The sequence below is a fragment of the Aquila chrysaetos genome, chromosome 1 (assembly GCF_900496995.4).
Source record: "Aquila chrysaetos chrysaetos chromosome 1, bAquChr1.4, whole genome shotgun sequence".
Taxonomy (NCBI): domain Eukaryota; kingdom Metazoa; phylum Chordata; class Aves; order Accipitriformes; family Accipitridae; genus Aquila; species Aquila chrysaetos.
In genome coordinates this window covers 71,750,417-71,764,573 of record NC_044004.1, presented here as the reverse complement: position 1 = coordinate 71,764,573, position 14,157 = coordinate 71,750,417, and the positions used below count along the sequence as shown (strand labels likewise).

At 37.9% G+C, this 14,157-nt stretch overlaps 1 protein-coding gene across 1 annotated transcript in view; it reads right to left on the bottom strand.

Annotated features, from left to right (window-relative positions):
• Positions 1-12,846, bottom strand: part of SLC7A11 (solute carrier family 7 member 11) — an 83,499-nt gene extending 70,653 nt beyond the window's left edge. The window contains exons 1-5 of the mRNA XM_041125607.1: positions 12,748-12,846; positions 7,147-7,289; positions 4,663-4,894; positions 2,010-2,139; positions 1,523-1,689 (exon numbers count right to left, since the gene is read on the bottom strand). The gene's annotated coding sequence lies outside the window, so the exon portion shown is untranslated. The remainder of the gene's footprint in view (positions 1-1,522; positions 1,690-2,009; positions 2,140-4,662; positions 4,895-7,146; positions 7,290-12,747) is intronic.
• Between the last annotated feature and the right edge of the window lie 1,311 nt (positions 12,847-14,157).

Sequence of the window (14,157 nt, the reverse complement as noted above, 5' to 3'; positions counted from 1 at the left end):
AGTCCCTCCAACATCCGCGAGAGCTTTTTACATACCCTGTTTTAATTTTATCTTGTGAGCTTGTCCTACCCCAGCCTTATCTATGCAGATATACAAAATCCACCTCTATAAGCTTCAGGATCTCCTAGTAAGCGAATTCATCTTGTTCAATCTGAAAATGAAGTAATCTTCCCATTCCAAACAGTCCAATGTAACATCTACTTAATCAGTACGTTTTCTTTTGATTTAAACAAACAATATAAATGCAATTTTCAATCACTTAGGCTAGAGACTGAAGCTAAAACTCTTCACCTCACATACACCAGGGGCAGAACTTCTTCCATCACCTCTTATGCTACGCTGAGCATAAGAAACTCAAGCGACATGAAATCACAGTATGTCTTGTCAGAAAGCAAGCTGCAACTCCTCGGGGTAAAGGACCCATACATTTTTATTTCCTCTCGCATGGCCTTGCATTTACTTCCTCTTCTCCACTTCTGATAATTACTGACTTGGGAGGGTGGAGAACAGAGGGAAAGGTGGGGAGAAAAGCCAGGAATTGTGCCAACCTCTGGTTTGAAAAAGTTGTTTTCTTCTCTATTTTGGCAGTAAAATTTTGCATTAGTTTTCTTGCATTCCATAACTGTAACTATCACTGACTTAGTTTATAAGGGAAAATTGTCAGAGTATGCAAAAGTAATTCCAAAGCTAAAAAGCAGGAATGCTTCAGCCTCTATATTCTGGATTTTCATATGTCTGTTGGCAGTTTCTGTAATCGAAGCAGCAGATTCAAAACTCAGCACCACAAAATATATGATGAGGTGTAACAGTACAAAAGTTTACTGGGTTAAAAGGAAACCTGCAACTATTTTGTTCAGCAAATAAAGCCTCAAAGCAAAAAAAAAAAAAAAAAAAAAAAAAAAATTCTTGGAACAGTATGCATCGGTTTGTTTTTTCCTTGAAAACAAATGTCCAGGTGTATAGCTATCACCCAGAGAGTGAACATTTCGGCACACCAGGGAGTATGCAAGCATGAATGAAGGCACTTTTGGCTCCTTTCTCTGCAACCAGCTGACAGGCTACTCTCTGAGTGTATTTTAACAGAGCATAGGGATTATATCCCCTTGTCCCTGTTTAGATATGAAAAGAGTCAGCCATACCTGAGGCGTTGCTATCAGGACTGCAAGACAGAAGCAGAATCCAAAATGGCAGGCAGGCACCAGCACCACTCCAGTATGATCAGTGCAGAAGTAAAAAAAAAAAAAAACCCAACCTCCATTTCAGTGATTACCTCATACTGTCGCCTATCAACTTCAGGTTCAGAATCTGCCCCTGCATAAACATTGAACTATTGGCAATATCTATCATGCTGAGAAAGGGACACTTCTTTCCTCCAGACAAGACAAATATGCAGTTTAAACCCACTGGTTACCAAAATCTCCTCCCTACCTAGCTGCCAGCTAAACTACTCAGCTTTGCACAATAGCCCGATAACAAGAAGCAGTACATCATCTCTGGTATTTAAAATTAAGATGTTGCTTACAGTTATGCTCAGTACTTAACTTTATCTGCATGGCTTTTCTGCTTCCATACTCTTCTGATTTGAAATTACAGAAATTTATTTGCATTCAGGGCTCCTCAATATAATCTTTTTGGTTCTTCTTCTGTTCATCAGAAGGATATTTTCATCTTCTAGAGTCTGACACCATCCTGAAGAGCAAAACATTATAAACAGATTACAAGCAGTGTGCATTCAAATAAATTACATGTTTAAATGTGTCAGTTAAATTATAATGCTCAATTAGACAGCTAATTATGTTGAAAATGCAGTTGTGTGCATAAATTGATGGCCACTCCCCCAGCCTGCCTTGCTGCTTCCATTCATATATTGTCCCTTTATAAGTTTTATCTTTCAAATATCACCTGGCGGAAGGTTTATCTAAGTGCGGTCATACACTGCTTTACTGTTACTTCATTTAAAAAAAAAATAATTTCAAATACAATTCAACGTTTGCACTGAGTTTTACTACCTGCCGTCAGAATTTTAGTGGCAGTAGGATTTGTGGAGCAGGCTCCCAGACTTCTCAGGGTCTCATTCCCAATGGGCTTTCCCTCTGTTTATGATGTCTCACTTTCCAGGATGCTTTTTAATCAGTCTCACTGCATCATTTTACAAGATAAAAATAAATTTATTTTAAATTTTCATGCACATGTGAATTTTACAGATGACCTTTTGAGTTAACAAAGAAGCTGTGCACGAAACCGTAACTGACACACTTATATTTATAAAACACAGCATTAAAATTGCCATTACACTCATTAATATTAGCTAGGACCTGAAAATCAAGTAGGAAGAAGAGTCTGTCAGCATCAATTAATCAAAATTTGATTTAAGGATAACACCTTGGTATGACAAAATACATCCTCATACGTATTCATGACATCTCATCCCACAATCATCATGCAAAATAGATCTTTTCAGATATATTCTCAATGTTTCACCTTTCATTCAGTTTCTATAGGTTTACAATGTTTATTGGCAACCAATCTAACGGAAATATTTATACACAGCAAAATCCAAGCTTTCATAATTGATGAGATCTGTGAAGAGCTAAATGACTTGTTTGGTGTTTCCAGACAGTTACATATCTCAATTCTTACAACATGAAAGGAATCATCAGTAAAGTTCATCAGTATCACTATGTTAAAAATTTAGGCAAAATAAACAGTATGATTCCACCAAAGAGATAAAAATAAACTCCGCTCAAGCTCAGCAGACAGTAGCATTTCAGGCAGTCAGCTGTTCTTTTCAGTTCTTATGCTTAGATAATACAGAAAAAATAATGGTGGGGGAAAAAACCCAAGCCTGACCATTTTCTTTCTTTTCTAGATTTTTTTTTACTTTCTTCTGAATTGTGAAAGGTAAGAGTTTTATTTTAAGGTCTAATACCGTTGTCATATGGTTTCTCCATACTGTCAGGCCATATAAGCCATTATTATTTGTGAAAGTGTTCTCAGTCAGCCCATATTTCCTGATAATCCATTTAAGATACCTCTCAGTAAAGAAAAAACAACTGAAACAAACCTGTATCTGTAGCTCTGGGCATATATGGTAGTAAAATCCAGCTCCTTGAGACATCTTAAATTAATCTGGATAAGTACTGCAAATGACAATGTATGAACCTACTCCAACTTTGACAACACAAGAGACAAAATGATCTATTGTACTAGATCTTTTTATTTTATTTTATTTTTTACCTCTAAGGTCATTGAAGAGGGAAAGCCTTCATAATTATGCTCTGCTTTGTCCCTTCAGGACTTGTAGTAGCTCCTCTGAAATATCTCGAAACTGAAATCAAGGAATTCCAGGGTATGTTTTTTATGGCACATGCTACAAATCATTTATTCCACTTTGAAACTAAAAATTCTGTTTAAGTGCCTTTTAAAAAATGGCATTAAAATCCACACATCAATTTTTGACATGTCATTTTGAACCACTAGTCATAGTACAACAAACTATTTGAAATATGTAGAAGCAGGGTTAGTATATATCATTTGGTCCTGTCTCTGAGCAGTGCCAGTCTGCCAGCCTACAGAGTCAGAGAGTGACACTGAGAGGGGCTAGAAACTGCTTAGAGATTTTTAAAGGTTCTTATGACTGTCACTAAGCTTGCTGCTCCACAAGAGATTGAAAAATGTGAGAGGTTTTCCAGCTGAAGTCACGTGTGTGTTAAAGAGGATTAACATGAACAGCCAACTAGCAAATGCCAGTTTCTTTCTTTCCATTTTTTTTAATCCTCCTTTTTTTCTATCCTGCAATAAAACCTTTTTTTTTTTTTTTTTTTTTTTTTGCCTCTTTTTCTATATATTTTCCCCCTTTTGGAATAACGCATAAAGGAAGCTGGAAGTCATTTAACAGATGAATCTAGCACAACGAAATTCTGTGCTACAGACTCTGAGGATGCAGACCGTGTAGTAAATCTCACTTGAAGCAGAGAGTATTAAATCACAGAACCACTGGAACAACTCAAGATCACAACTGTTCATTTACACAATTCAGTTGTTGCATGCTTATCTCTGCATTCTCTCCTGCCCCCAGTGTGTATATCAACAAAACCTGTTCAGTCAGAAAAACACCTTTGGGTTAGCATCCAACACCATTGCAGACAGAAATAAAATAGAAATGCTTTGGGTGAATCACACTAAAAGGCAGCCTTCAGAGTGACACCTCCACCAAGGCAGAATGCAGCACCGCTGCTTTTGGATGTTGTGCAGCCTCATCGCATCAGCTGGCCAGCTTTCACCTTCATCTACATCTCCAAAACATTAATGACATCACAGTTTGGCCCAGTTCTAGAATTACTGTTCACACACAGTAGGTTGGCTGATATGGCAAGAAAAGTGGAGAAACAAACATTGTAACTAACAGCTCTTACCATTTTTCCAGGTTTGAATAGTTTAATCAATTAGTTATATACTTCATGTTGAAGCCTTTCCATGATAACCTGACATGTTCCCTCAGTGCACTCTCAACTAAAAGTTAAGGGAAAGAAAAAATTCAAAGGGTTTTTTCTAGTGGCAAAAAAAGAGACCAGAGGTCTGTTGTTAATACTGAGCCAGTATTATTCACCTTTCTCTTCTAGGAACAGTTCTTTTCACAACAAAGAAGTCATTTCTGGTTACCTCATTAACTGCCGTATACCAGCTCAATGCCAGCACCACAGCAGTTCTTCGAGGCATGGCAAATTGGGTTCACCAACAAACACCATCCGCCTGCGGGCCACAAAGAGTTGACTACAGCTGCAGTTCCAAGATTTCTTGACACAAAAGTTGCCTCTGAAGTATCGCTATTTTATTTGCCGAAACACATCTCCACCATGAATTTGCATAAGCCCTTTTCAGACATACTTCAACTCTGGAAAAAAAAAAAAAAGATGTTTTCTATATTTTTGCTTGAAATGTTTTCTTTTGTTTTAGACCATCCACTCATATTAAAAAAAAACCCCCAAAACCACGCTGTGCTCTTTAAATTCCTTGCTTTCAGTTTAGAGAGAAGTTTTCTATGATGTATTTTTCAACAACTTTAAGGAAACATATGAAAAAAGAAAAAAAAACAACAAATCTTGATCTTCACTAATTGCTATCATAGGATTTTTTTCCATTAACATTGTTGAATATCATTCACAAAGCAATTTGACATCTGTACGCACTTAAACTATGAACATCTCAACATTTCCCTTTTAAATTCCTCAGGAAGTAGTGGTCAGATTTAAATGCCAAAGAGGAGGAAGATAAATTTCTGAATGGGACCTCTGAGAGACAGATTATAGCACATTGTAACTATTACATTAAGTTTTCTCCAGGTGGAAAAAAAGCCAAAGGTAAAGGAGACCCCTGGGTCTCTTACATTATTCATTTAGGTCAGAAACCTTTGTAGTGCTTAAATATTTCAAACTCATTCTGCCAGAAAAACCTCAAACAAGTAGTATTTCACTTTTTTAGTAAAACTCTCTTGAAGCACGAAGTTGGCTGAGTCAATCTGAGCTGTGGATAGGAAGAAGTGATACATTAGTACAATGAGAGACTGATCTCACCGTACTTAGAAACCAACAGACTAATGCTGTAGTGTAGGATCTTCCTCTCATGCCCTTTTGCAAGTGAGCTTGATTTTGGCCAACTTTGCTCTCAGATATTGCTCCAAAAACGGGGTAATTTGGATGTCAGAATAAAATAAGCAGGATTTTTTCCACTGTAGTTGTTTCATTTCTTATAATTCTTATATTCTTCATTCAATTACTTTACACCAGAGAGTCTATCTATGTTTCAGACCTTAATGAGCACAAAATACCCTTCAAGAGATACCTTTTTGCTGTGTTTAAGGCATTAAGTATTTGAATGTTATTCAGTTCTCACAGCCATCTTAAACTCCTGCTTATTCAGGTAGAGTTTTCTAGACATAAAAAGGACCACTTCAGCAGATTATCAGCCATAAATTTTTTTCAATATATATCCAATAGCAAATTAAAAATAAATAAATAAATTTTTTAAAAAAAGCATTCAGACAGATTTCAAGGATCAGAGCAAGTTTGGGAGATCCTCATTTTGAACCAAATAACATTTGTACACTGAAATTGGTAACTCTACTGTTACTGCCCATACGTAGGTTACATGTGAAAAACAGAAAAACCAAATTAAAAGGAAGAAAAATTCAGCTTTGTGTTCTCTTGGGAGGAGACAGGGATGAAGGTCCATAAGCAGCTTCTTGCATCCATTTGTTCAAAGAAATGTGCATTGGCTGCATGACAACCTTTGTCATGAACCATCAAGAAAATGCTGAACCTTATAGTATAAACCACCTCCACCGCAAAAGTAACTCTACCAGCTGGCAGTAGTAATCCAGAACACAATAAATTTATTTATTGTACTACACAAGCTGCATGAAAGAAAAAAGGAAGCAATTATTGCATTTACTGTGCAGAAACAAAAGCACGGCCGAGTCTATGTGACTTAACTACGCTTATTCCAGAATCTCATCCAATGAAATACTCACTGACTAATCTCAGCATGTAACTGCAGAGGTGCTGATGGTACTGATCATTTTATTTTTACATCACTATCAAGCAATTTATTTTGTTTTAAATAGATAGGAGTCCACCCTCCTTTGTCTGTTGGGTTCAGTATATCCATTATTAATATGTAATTTGCTTCTATTGCTTTTTTTCATAACTTTCATCATAATCTTGTGCTTGTGGCATCACTGTTTGCTGAGAAAATCATTACAGATTAGTGATGTATAAACAGCAAAATGGGCTTATTTTAGAGTACATGTCAGGTTTTCTAATGTAAAGTTTTGGTAATTTTCTCAAAACTTCCCCCATATGAGTAACAAACAAGAGGGAGGTTTTCACTCTGCTTTTAAAAATGAGGAAAACAATTTATAGCCTCCAAAGGACTGTGGAATATTGAGGAATACTGGGACTTCTGTTTTCATCACCTGCCACTTCCCCTTTCTTGTATTCACAGCTAACATCACGAGTCCCACTGCCCACCCAGTGGCTCCCATGCTTAACTATAATCTGCTAAGTAGTCCCATGTATTTCAGTAGGATTTAGGCTGCAAACCCCTTAAGGCAAGGATTTGGTCTCTAATTTACAAATGTAAACCAACCTACACAACAGAAATTCCTCAGAGCACTCTGTAGACGGACAAACGCAGGCATCTTCTCATCCCAGGTATTCATGCTGCTGTGCCTACTTGGGTGCCACTGTCCATCCACACCGGTTCACTGATGTGGCAGGCATCTCTCCCATCTGTAGTATAAACACATCAACAAGACTCGATCAGTTCTTGAAACCTAGCTGGACCCAATGCTATGGAAAATAAAGCCACGTGGTACAACGTGTTTCCTAGTCCAGCTGTAACGATGGACTAGAACCAAAGACTTCCTCATAACATGGGAAGCTAAGCAAGATCATCACTGCTTCACTAAAATTGTTGCAATCAACTATGTAATGATGGGTGACTACGAAAGCCTGTGTTAGCCTCTGTCTCTTCCCCCAGATATTGTTAGATGTGCAAAAGCAGCTCTTTAGATGGCTGTAATCCCCATACTTTTGAGAGGAATTCCTATTCTTTTGAGAGGACACTGTCTATACAACAAGGTTTGCCATTACAACTACACCCATTGGCAGTGGAGAGGAGAATAAATCACTTTGTCAACGCAAATAAAGATAGCAAAATCCCTGGTGTAGAAACAGATTAATTAACAGCTGAGTACTTTTGCAGGCTTAGGTTATGTCATTTGTCATTTTTTGCACTATGCAAATACTCTGCACCTCTGCTAGACACCGTGTTCACCTTCACCACCTTAACATTGTGACATATGCTAACGTATGTTACTATAGCCATTCCAGTGCTGGCAAGGTCAGCATGAATGCCCAGCACTCCATTTTTTTTTTTTCATTTGCCTCTTTTCTATGAGGAATAGAAACCCTGCCTGGAGAAGATGGATTCACTACAATACTTCTCCTTTTCTTCTTTCAGGTATGGGTCATCAGAGGCAGGCAGAGGTTAGACTGGGCTCATAAAAAGACACAGAACATGCAGAGCGTGCTGCAAGAACTGCCTTGTTTTCACCCCTTGCCCTGTTCTAAGTTAATATGAAAACTATGCATGATTAATTTTTTAAAAATTGGAAAAGATGATGCCCAAGGCATCTCTAATCAACTTGTTGGCGAGGTACATACAATTCTGCTGCAGTCCTGCATGGCAAATAAGCTACATAGAATTTTAATACAGCAATTACCGCCTGCCACTTCAAGATAATGATTACCTACCAACCCATTTAAGACGTGTGTGTATGTGCATCAACAAGAGGGATAAATTGCAAGCTCCTTCAGAAGAGGAAGTGGCAGAATGAGGTTTTTACCAGATGACCCACCCCATAACACTCAAAGAGGGTAAAGGGAGGTGAGGTAAACTAACAGCAGAGTATATCTGCTACAAGGCCCCTTCACAACGTTGCAGGGTCAGATAATGGCGGCATAACAAAAACAAGAAATGAGACCACCCATCCACATAACAACACCTAGCATTAAAGCAAAGCCAGTAGTCTGCCAAATATACTGGCATGGACATATCTTTGGGCAGAGAAAATATTGATAACTGAGGAAACAACACCGGGAAAAGTGGAAAAGAGGGTTTGGAGGGCACGTCTATTACAGGGAAAAGAGGAACTTGAAAAAATTGCATCATCTCCCCCTCTTGTGCTTGTCTTTCTGACCTGTCGCTGAGCTCCTCTGCTTTTCAGACACATCCATATAATCCTTCTGGGCCATAAAAGGCTCTCATAACAAAAGGTGGTGTAGTTCCTCTGCTTATCTAGCATTACACAGCCCAGCTTTAAACCAAGTGTAGCCAGATGGAGAGTCAGAGGTCACTGGTTATTTTTAAGCTCCATCTCTCTAGCAAAAGCTTTTCCCATGGATGTTAACTATCAGTTGAAGTAATTGTGTGTACTCTAGTGTATGTCAAGACATTATTATGCTAGATCCAACCTACGGCAAGCTTCTCTCTAGCTACACAAATGTAACACTATGTATTATTATGACATCGCAATGGACTAAATTTGGCAGAAAGGCTTGTTTAAGGCAGAAAAATGCAAGAAGCTGCCCTTGGATGGCAAAAAATATATCATTACTCATATAAGCGTGGCTAGGCACAATTTGCTCATACTTGGGACTAGCAGACCCTGGGAACATAAAAGGAATCACAGAAGAAAAAACTTACTGCAGCATGCCTCTGCCCCAGTCAAGCAAGGGAGCAGCTAGGTTTGAAAAACAGCCCAGCTTTCTAATGGGTTTCACAATAGTGCATAGATGTATTCAGAAAAACAAGAGGTGACAGTGAGAAACATTGTAATGTATCAGAAAACTGCAGCATTTTTACCCCTGTGGGTAGATGCTGAGATAATAAATTTGTTGCAGTTAGTCTCCTCTGTGTTTTGTTTTTAGAGTATGAACCCAATGTGTGCACAAAATTCTACCAAAATGTTCAATTCTTGGTACTTTATATAGGATATAGATGCATATATAATCACACAACTCTACATGACTTAAGATTAGTAGGATGACAACCATTTGAGCTCTAGACAGCATGACAATGCCTACACGAGAATTTCCACTAGAAATTTCTGAGCATGAGATTTGTCCTCTTCCTCTAGACAATCGCAAGAAATTCCTAAAACAGAAACAGAAGCTGGAAGGTAGATTCAGATTCACAGTTTCAAAAAGATTTTTACAGATTTTTCACATTCAGTCCAATGAAGTAAGTTCAGTAATTAAGAAAAATAAAAGGAAAGTTCTGTTATGGATTAAAAACTGAAAAAGAGTGCTTTTTAAGGCAGAAAATCATTGAGTTACAATATACTCACTGGAATCGTAATAACACCAATGCTCTTTGCTGTGTTTATTGGCAAAGTGGGAAATGGGGTAAAACAGGGAAAAATTGCTGATGGCACAGAAGCAGTAAGAATTATGAGAAAAAAAATTCTAAAGTCAAGGTAATACTAAAGTATGGGGCAATACAGTGCTGGACGAAACAGTCTAAGCAAAGGCTATCTATGAACAGAGGTACATTATGAATTGCTACACTTGCAACATCTCAGGACAAAATAAATGAGAAAAATTATGCAGTTACTAAGGAAGAGCAACAGTAGGGACTTCTATTCAATGCATAAAAGAGGTCAGAGAAAAAAATATTCAATAACATGCTTTAGAATATCCTTCCTGAACATCTCCAAAAATATACTTTTTATTACCATTTGCAGCTTTATGAAGACCTGGAGCTCCATTTCTACTCTACATCTAATGTTTTGATCTTGTATACACAATCACACATCGCCCAGCTCCCAGCTTTGCAAAGAGTCCTTGGCTCTGTTTCTTTCAATAGTTCTGCTCTCATCAGCCCATTGCCCTCAGAGCATGCCACTAATTACACTGGAAGTCAATGCAAACATCGCTGACTTTGGAGGAGTTACACAAGTACACGTAAGATCTGAGACAACAGTGGTATGTGGACAGCAAGTAGCACTGAGTTAAACAAACCTGTTGACCATTTTGACCGTACAACACAACCCACCTTCCCAAGTTGTCTCTTGTGCAGGGCTAGCAGGATTTTATGTTAAAAATGGACTCGTTTCATTTTCCCCTAAGGACAGCACATATTACTCCAAATACCTAACAGAAGCTGAGGCAACTCTAGCACCTTATTCTTCAGGTTTTTATGGAATTACTTTGCAGAATATATCTGCTGCTTAAAGCTTGGTTCTTCGTGTGTTTAAAGTCTACTTCAACAACAACACATAAAACAGGCCAGCAGATAACTTTTTCCATTTAAAGTCTACAGTTCAATTAATAGCTTCTATACTGCTCCTCTGCTGAAAACTCTCTGTATGAATAAGTGTGGGAGACTGACATTTTATAAGGTTGGAGCATAACACAATACATGCCTGCATTCCTCACTCTCCCCTGACAGCCACCTCATACTCAGGTCTTCTTTCTGGAAATTACATCTCACTGCATGTCGTGAACGTCAGGTCAAAAAGATTTGAGGTCCATGAGGAAGCATTTCGACATGTTCCAACTTTGCTGTTAGCACTATCTTCATCCATTGCACACTCAAGCATACTTAAAATCAAAATGAAGATATTACGGAATTATTAATCATCTTTATAGGTAATTAAACAATACTGTACATGAGTTTTTTTAGTTCTACCTCCGCTTCATGTTAAAATTAATATTTTCTTTTTCATAGAAATGTCTTCACTAATTTATAGCATAGCAGGAGGGAATCTTAAGAACATTTAATTGTCACAGTCACATTCCCAGCTCTTGATCTTTTGGTACTTAAAATTGTCTCCCCAAACCCAGCAATATGCCAAAACAAGAGGAAAAATCAGAATAGCACACAAAGAAAGAGGATCAGCTTAGGCTGCAACTGAGGTCAAAACATTCAGCAACTCTAAAATTGTAATAACTACAGTAAGAAAAAATATGGAAGAATCCATTGTGCCAGGCAATCTTTAGCCACGTATGAATGACCAGAGCAAAAGGCTAAGCTGCGCGGTCACCTTGCTGCTATGGCAGGGGATGCCAATGCTAGGTTTTTTGCTGAATAGGAAACTGCTAAAGGACAACATCTGCGATGAGGACATGGCAGTAAGTTTTTTTGATCTTTTGTCCAGTGGATAGCTTTTGACAATGAAGTCTCCAATACACTTGGCTGCACTTTTTTTTTTTAATTATTATTATTTTTACTATGGCACGCAGCGATTTTTTGTGTTAACAGTGACATCAGGCAATACTGGCACCAGTACTTCTAGCTGTAGGACAACAGAAGACTGTAAAGCCATCTACATTCTGCTTCAAAGTAGTGTTGAGATTAGTGCTAGACAGTTGACACCAGCACCAGCTTCATCAAAGTCAAATAATTAAACAGTTAGCTTTCCTTTAAAATACATTCCATAGCTGCTATAACCTGTTAATAACTTTCTGCAATGTGTGAAGTATCTCTGAAAGTCACACACTAGCCAAAATATGTCTGGTCTCCCTTTAATCCCACTGATAAGTTTCCAAAATGATGTTATAGTTCAATTACATTACTCTTCTGGTAATGTAACAGGAGATGAGGGTGGGTATTGAGTCATTACTCAAATCTGCAGTTGCACCTCAGTTATAACATGCTTTTTCAGCACTGATGCAAGGGAAAGATGGTGTCGCTTTCAAAATCCAACAGAGAAAGATGGAAAAAATCCAATTATTCCCAAATGCACAAAAATTAAGGAGGCTGTACAGGTCTGAAGTTTCTATTAGCAGGCTTATAATAGAAGACAAAAATTAAAAAAGCATAAAATTAAATGTAGCTTTATGTGAGTAAAAATTACTGCATAAATATAACAAAATCCCTGTGGAGAATAAGAATTTTCCTAAAACAAAGGTCTCTCACTGGTCTAAATGGACGTGCTAGTCTCATACATGGAGAAAAAAAGCAACCTCCATGTATATTCATTGAAGGGTTGATTTAACAAGTGAATCCCCTAGAGTTTTCATGGTGCCCAGCGACATGGACCCAGCAAGACTGCTGTTCTTACAGCAGAAATGAAAGCCTGTTGAAGATGAACAAGTATGTATGCCTTCTTTCACTCTGCAAGGTCGCAAACATGCTGATTGCAGCACAGAAGCAATTTTTCAAAAAATACTGCCTGCATACCAGAGGGATGTGGTGAGCCAAGAGATAACCTTCCTCCGTTCCACCAACCTGTTGTAGAGTTACCAACAACATCTCTTCACTGTCACAGAGGCAGTTTTCTACCATGAAAATAAGGGAAAGGACAGTGTCTTATTAAGAGAGAAAACCGAAGCCGTCTATTGTCTACACCAACAATCCAAGATCATCGTATGCTTTAGGACCATTTCGCCATCCCAAAGTCACCACCTAGGATTATTGCAAAAAGCACATCATAGGCATTACATAAAATAGCTGGTCTTTCAAAGAAGCAATAAATTCAGAGTCCAGTTAGGATCAATAAAGATCGGGTAGCAGCTTTATAAAATCAACTGTGTCAGTGACAGCACCCTAATTAAATTTCTACTCAGGTAATTGCGGTTCAATGCCGGCATCTCCTGCAGGCCCTCTACTCCCCTCCCTCCCTACCTTCTCCATTTCCTCTGTGAAACTTGTTAATGCAGTCGCACACTCTTAAGAGACTATTGTATTTCAGGGGTGGTCAAAGTTAACTTTGTATAGCACCATCTTTCCATATGCTGTGGAGACTCAGTAAGTTAAAATAAGCACATCAATATGAGGTTTTTCTCTCAGAAGACACCATAAACACTTGAAGGAATGACTTTATTATCTTTAGACTGTCCTGGGGACAACTTTTCTCTTTCTAAATTCAAAACTTTCCAATAAAAGAAGAAAAATTCCCAATAGGATAACTTGCATCAAATTTTACTGTATGTTTTTCTTAATATTGCCTACCTTATTTTACAAATAGCCTTTCCTGGGCTCCAGGCAGAAGAGCCTATAAGCTCCTAGCACATCCCAGTTCCAGTGGGCTTCACAGATTATTCATGTCTACACACCCCCTCCTATCTAGCAACTAAACATCACCATAGACACACTAAAAAAGGCACATAAAGTGAAAAAGTTTAACTGTAGCACCTAAAATCCAGGCTCACTGACACTTCATTGTTCTGCAGCTGCTTTCTTTGTATTATATTTGCTTTGGTCTACACAAGAAGCAAAAGTCCTTTCCTACATCAAAGTTATTCTGAAATAAATCCATGGAAACCTGCTTGGACATAGCACCTCCTGATCTGAAAGCAGACTTGGGCCCAAAGTCAGGATTTATAAATCTGGTGGTAAAATTTATGGCAGCACTTAAAAATGACACTGTTTAATTAAAATGAAAGATGCTAGGGTGGATTTTTTTTCTTTTTCCTTTTTATAGTTTCATGGCCAGACTGCTGCAGTAATTGAGGACTCATCTTATTATGATGATCTTCATCATAATTATTTTTCTTTGTTTAATGTTCAAACAAAGTTTCGTTTCCATCTTCCATTTCATTTTACAGATTTTGATCTTTCTAGCAGCCTGGAGAGCCTTGTTTAATTCTC